The following is a 6,088-nucleotide window of genomic DNA, read 5'->3' on the forward strand; positions in this document are numbered from 1 at the left end:
GGGGAGTATAAGACATGAAAAATAATAACAATCTATAAATTATCAAGGATTCATGAGGGAGGGGGCAGGGAGGGAAAAAATGAGGAACTGACATCTAGGACTCAAGTAGAAACAAGTATTTTGAGAATGATGAGGGCAACAGATGTAAAAATGTGCTTGACACAGTAGCTATATGAATGGATTGTGATTAGAGATGTAAGAGCCCCCAAAAGAATGAATTTTTTAAAAAGGGAAAAAACCCTACTGATCATAAAAAATTAAATATTTAAATATTAAAAATATTTTAAATGTTAAACTAAGGCCACTATTATGGCCTTAGTTTTACCTCATTAATCTTTATAGGCCTGCGTATGTACATTGGCACTCATTAAATAAGATCTTTCGATGCACGAAATCCAAGATAAATAAACTCATCAGAAACAGAAATGGGAGTAATGATTTCTTGAGGTTACAGGAAGGGGTACGGGTGTTGGGTAAGGGTGAACTCATAACAACCATGAACGTATAACCCCACTGAAGGGGAATGAACATAAAAATGTTTAGTGAATGGATTTATTAGATAGTGTAAATTATGGCAAAACCACCACCACAGTAACCGATAATAATACCATAATTTATTAAGAGTGAAAAGGTGGGGGAGGAAGGGGATTAAGGAGAGCTGATATCACAAAGTTCAAGAAGAAAGAAATGGATTGTCAATGGATGGTGACAACAGTTGTACAACCACACCTGATCTAATGGAATCATGGATTATAATATCTGCAAGAGCTCCCAATAAAATGTTTTATAATTTTTTGTGTGTACCTTTATTTCCCTTGCTGCTTTTATGATTTTTCTCCTTTTCCTAAAATTTGGATAGTTTAACTACTATGTGCTTCGGCAACTTATTCCTGGGATTCCATCTAGCTGGTCTACTCTCTGCTTCCTGAATGGTTGCCCGATTTTCATTGATGAAGCTAGGGAAGTTTTCTTCCAGAAATTCCCTCACTATTGTTGCAGTTGACTTCTTGGTTGTCTTGTTCTGGTAATCCTATTATTCAAATGTTGTTCCTCTTCATGGCATCAGACATTGTTCTTAGGTTTTCTTAAGCTTCTTTGATGAACTTAGTTGACTGTCTTTCTCATTTGTTGAAGTCTACTTGGTTTTCAACGTCACTGGTATGGTTCTCTGCTTCTTCTACTTTTTTGTGATGCTTGTTAATTGCTTTTTTTACTTCGTCCCTTATTTCTTGTATTTCCCTTTGGTGTGCATCCCTACACTTTTTGCATTTCCCTTTGGTGCGCAGCCTTTATCTCCTGTCATTTCATCCTTTTCGTGTATTGCTTCCCTTATATTATGTATGACTCCAAGCAGCATTCTGAAGGTTTCTTTCCGTGTTAGATCCATGTTCTTCTGTGTACACCATTAAGTTCTGGACTTCTTCCACCATTGTCTTTTGTTTCTCTTGGTTTTGTATTGAGGTTGTTCGGCTGGTTGCTGTCTGCATGTTGTTTTAGAGGAACTTGGTGCTATTTTCTAGAGAGTCGAAAAGCAGTGGGCTCTCTTTGGGAGACTTGTAGGAATGTTTCCTCAGACTGTGTGCAGCTCATTTCACTGGGGCCTTGGGCCACTGCTTTATCCCCCTGTTGTTTTACTCTCTCCCTAGCCAATCAGTGTTTGTTATTTGGAGGACAAGTTGGATGGCACTCTCAGAGGAAGCTGGTCAGGTGTTTGCAGGCCTGCGAGTATGGTGCTGCACTGGATGATCTCACAGGAAGTTGTGGCCACATGGCCCACAGGAGTTTGGAGTGCCTCGGAGGGCATGCGGGGGTTCCTGCTGCAGTGGGAGTGCCATGGAAGGTGGGTGGTTATACCTGCTTTGGTGTCGAGCCCCGTGGATGGCAGGAGGAATTTTCCTAGTTGTCAAGAGCAGTATGGAGACCAGGTGGAGGTTCCCGTAACTGTGTGGGGCACTGGGGAGGGCTGGCAGGGATGCCTTAGGCCATGTGCAGCACTGCATATGGCAGGAGGGAGTTCCCTCAGCCAGGTGAAGGGCTGTGGAGGGCAGGCAGGGGATGCTCTAGCCACGTGGAGTGTGTGGAAGATGGGCAGAAGGCAGGCAGGGGATGTTCTAGCCACGTGGAGTGTGTGGAAGATAGGCAGAAGGTTTCCCAGGTGAGTGGAGTGCCACAAAACAAGTGGAAATCGAACTATGATATGATCCAGGAAAAACCAGAAGAAATATGGAACAGACCAAAATCAGACACCTGTGCTCCAATGTTCATTGTGGTCCTTTCACATTGTGAAGACCTGGAAACGATCTAAATTTCCATCAGGTGATGAATGGAGTAGTGTGCAGCCCTAAAACGCAGCAATGAACATATGAAGCATATTGTCTCATGGGAAGAGTTGGAGGAAATTATGCTAAGTGAAATTAATCAAGCACAAAGGGGCAAGTACAACATGAGCCCACTGAGGTACATATTCAAAAGCACAGTGGGCATAGAGGATAAGCTACTTAATGCATAAATCCTGGGTCGAGGCCCAGGCAATTTGGCAGGGATCTGACCCAACTCAGGGATGCATATGACAGCCAACTAAAAAGGAGGGGAAAAGAGAGGGGGTAGAAAAAGAAAAATATATGAGGGTAATCGGGAAGAGGGTACTAGTACACCCACAGGGAGGGTATTGTTTATGTCTCCAAAGGAAAGGAAGAGAGGAACCAGACCCTATTCCAGTGAACCAAGCCTTGAGGGCAATACACTGGTTAGGAACACCAAACTAACAAAGAGGATGATGGGGCTAGGCCAAGCCGAGATATGTCGACCCCCTCCTCAAAAGAAGGCAATACAGAGGACAGCACTGGCGATATAGCCCGGGGTTAGAGGAGGGTCTGTCCAGACCACATGGGAGAAAACTAAGAGATGGAGAGATAGATAGAGAGACAGAGATTGAGAGAGAGAGAGAGAGAGAGAGAGAGAGAGAGAGAGAGAGAGAGAGAGAGAGAGAACCTCCCCATGGCCCACCAAGCCCTGGGGATGACATCCCTGCTCAGAGTAGCCAATGCAAAGAGAGGACCGTAGGGCAGTCCTACTATGAGATAGGACATTCCCTCACCTACCCATAGTGGTATGGTGGACAGCACTGGAGACACTGTGTAGAAAGTGTGCCCGATCTGCCCCATTCACAGTGGGGTAAAACACAAAGGGAGTGCAACAGGGCAGCATGGGAGTGAGGTAACCAAGTCCCAGAGAAATCCTGAAAATAAACTTCTGACTTTGGACACAAGGCTTGGCACCACATCAGACTTGATTGGAAAACCTACATAAGGGTCAGCAGAGAGACCTGGAACTATTTTTTTCTTCTTGTTTTTTGTTTGTTTTGCCCTATGTCTATCTCTATATGATAGGTGGGACAAAAAATCCCGAGGAGAAAACAACAGGACAGGTGGTTCCAGTTGGTGGGGGGGGGGGGGTCATGGGAGAGGAGGGGTAGGGAGAGGGTGTGGGGAATCAACATACTTAGGGATAAGGGAACAACAAGAGATCTAAAATTGATGGTGGGCATATAATACCTGGTGGGGTTTAATCAAGTGCAATGTATCCGAAAGGAATTACTGAGAGACAAATGGAGGGTTAGCATGATATTGGAATAGGAGGAAGATGAAAGGAAGTAGATCATAGAACTAGGAGGCAAAATCTATTTATAAAGATATAGCAATAGGCATGCATATATGTAAATATACTAATTTATAATGAGATGTTAGAGGCCAATGTACATATATTTATATGTTAAGTATTAAGAGAGCAGTCGGACTTTGGACCTCGACTCAAGGCCTCCCTTAACACAAGAACACTTTTGTGTTAATAACCTGACACTCTTTGATACCTTCCTGACACCATTGCTAAAGACAAAATGGGTGCAAAAGCAAATGTGGTGAAGAAAGCCCGTGGTGTCCGGCTATCAAAAGATATAGTGTCTGGGGCCTTAAAGGCTTGACGTTAAAGAAGTAGCCATCCAGCAGGGTAGCAAATAAGCACACATGGCAGAAGAACACCAGCCTGTGTGATCATGCGGTGTCATGGGGACCAGACATCAGGTATCGAAAGATCCCAAACAAACAACTATTTCGATGCAAATGAGGGACCTTGGAGTGGAGACCTGTAGGCAATTGGATATCTCCCACAGAAGGTTTATAAGGAAGGGATGATTCAACCAAGGTGTAGTGTAGCACCGATGAATCATACATCATTCCTCTGGTTCCTGAATGCTTCCTCCCCACCACTACCATGACCCAGCTCTACCTTACAAATCTGGTGAGACTGGAAAACATACATTGATACAGATAAGAGCTCTTGACACAGGGAATTCAGGACAGACAAACCCCTCAGGAAGAGTAGTGGGAGTAGTGATATCATGAGGGTAGGGGAATGGTCAGGGAAGGGAAAGGGGGAGAAAGCGGAAACCGATCACAAGGTTGAATATATAACATTCCTACCCCCTGAAGAGATCAAATAACAGACATGTCAGTGAAGGTAGACAATGGACAGTGTAAGATATGAAATAACATTATTATTGCTATCAAGTATTCACGAGGGTGAGAGGTTGGGGGATGGAGGGGGGGGAAGAGGGGCTTATACTAAGGGTTCAAGCAAAAAATGTTTTAGAAATGATGATGGCAACATATGTACCAGTATGCTTGATACAATTGATGTATGGAATGTTGTAAGAGATGTAAGAGCCCCCAATAAAATGATTAAAAAATTTGTGAACATGTATTTATGAATCCATTCACTCAGATTATTGGACCTACCCACTGTCACAAAGTGGTTTGTAGACCACTACCTCCAACATCCCAAGATGCCAGGTCAGGTCTTTAGGATGATAACCATTCAACAGTACAGACTCCATGGTGTTCTTTATGTAACCAGTGGCAGGTCCCAGAGTCATTATGACCAGTGTCAATTCTCCTTGAAAACAGTTTTGATCACATACCAGGAGAGAGAGCAAGAGAGGAGTGAAGGAGGAAAGGAGGGAGAGATGGAGGAGGAGGAGGAGGGAGGGACGGAGGACGGAGAGAGAGAGAGAGAGAGAGAGAGAGAGAGAGAGAGAGAGAGAGAGAGAGAGAGAGAGAGAGAGAGAGAGAGACACTAGCATAGGGAACAAGAAGATGTGGAGTGGAGATCAAAGTTTTTTTTTTTTTTTAGGGGAGAGCGCAAACGCAGTCCCCCACTACCACAAATTATGCAGTCGAGTTTCCCACATTTGGGGAAATCGCAGGGGTCAGCACATCCGGAGTGCAATGGATAAGCCTCGCCCTGGGAAAACCACCTTCGTGATCATGGTATCTCCCCTGCCAGGTAAGTATGAGATCAAAATTTTAATAGAAGCAAGGATTCTGAGCCTGAACCAACCTCCAGACTAAGAATGTCTGAGGACTTTAGATGGTGGGGTGTGGAGAGGAGATGGTGGTGAGGGAGGTAAATCTCTATCCAGAGAGCACCTGTGCATGGGCTTCAGATGGGAAGGAAGAAGGCGCTTTTGTGTTCATTCATTCCGTTCCTTGCCATACAGGCACTGAGACCATACAAAAGCACTTTCTTGCGGATAGTTTATTGAAAGGAAAATATAACTGAGGCTTCAGCAATTGTCTTGCAGATCATAGATGAAAGGAAAAAAATAATGTACAGAAATCATGGTATTCAACAAGCTTCACTCAGTGAATCAGTAAGTTTGTGGCCAGAGTTCTGTGCTTCCTTGAGCTACCGGTCTTGTGGAAAGTTAAAATATTGTACACAATGTGCTATTGTATATTATTTCCTGCAAGACAAAAACAGAGACATCACTTAGATTTCAACTTTCCCTTGCCCTATAAATATTTGAAATTCAGAAAACTTCTTCTGACTGTTCTAAGCAGCCCAACACATACCCCTTCCCCATAACCCTGACAGATAACTCATTAGGCTACCAGGCCTGATATCAAGGTATGTCGTTGGCAACCTAAGGCGATATGTGTTGTGCTGCTAATTGTAAGGTTGATGGTTCAAGTTCATCAGCTTCTCTGTGGGAGAAAGATGAGGCATTCTGCTTTCGTCAAGATTCACTGCC

At 43.8% G+C, this 6,088-nt stretch overlaps 1 non-coding gene across 1 annotated transcript; it reads right to left on the reverse strand.

Annotated features, from left to right (window-relative positions):
- Nucleotides 1–5,184: 5,184 nt before the first annotated feature.
- Nucleotides 5,185–5,348, reverse strand: LOC142447412 (U1 spliceosomal RNA). The gene has a single exon (XR_012784126.1). It is a non-coding gene; the product is annotated as a U1 spliceosomal RNA (small nuclear RNA).
- Between the last annotated feature and the right edge of the window lie 740 nt (nucleotides 5,349–6,088).

Source organism: Tenrec ecaudatus, chromosome 4, assembly GCF_050624435.1.
Source record: "Tenrec ecaudatus isolate mTenEca1 chromosome 4, mTenEca1.hap1, whole genome shotgun sequence".
Classification (NCBI taxonomy): Eukaryota; Metazoa; Chordata; class Mammalia; order Afrosoricida; family Tenrecidae; genus Tenrec; species Tenrec ecaudatus.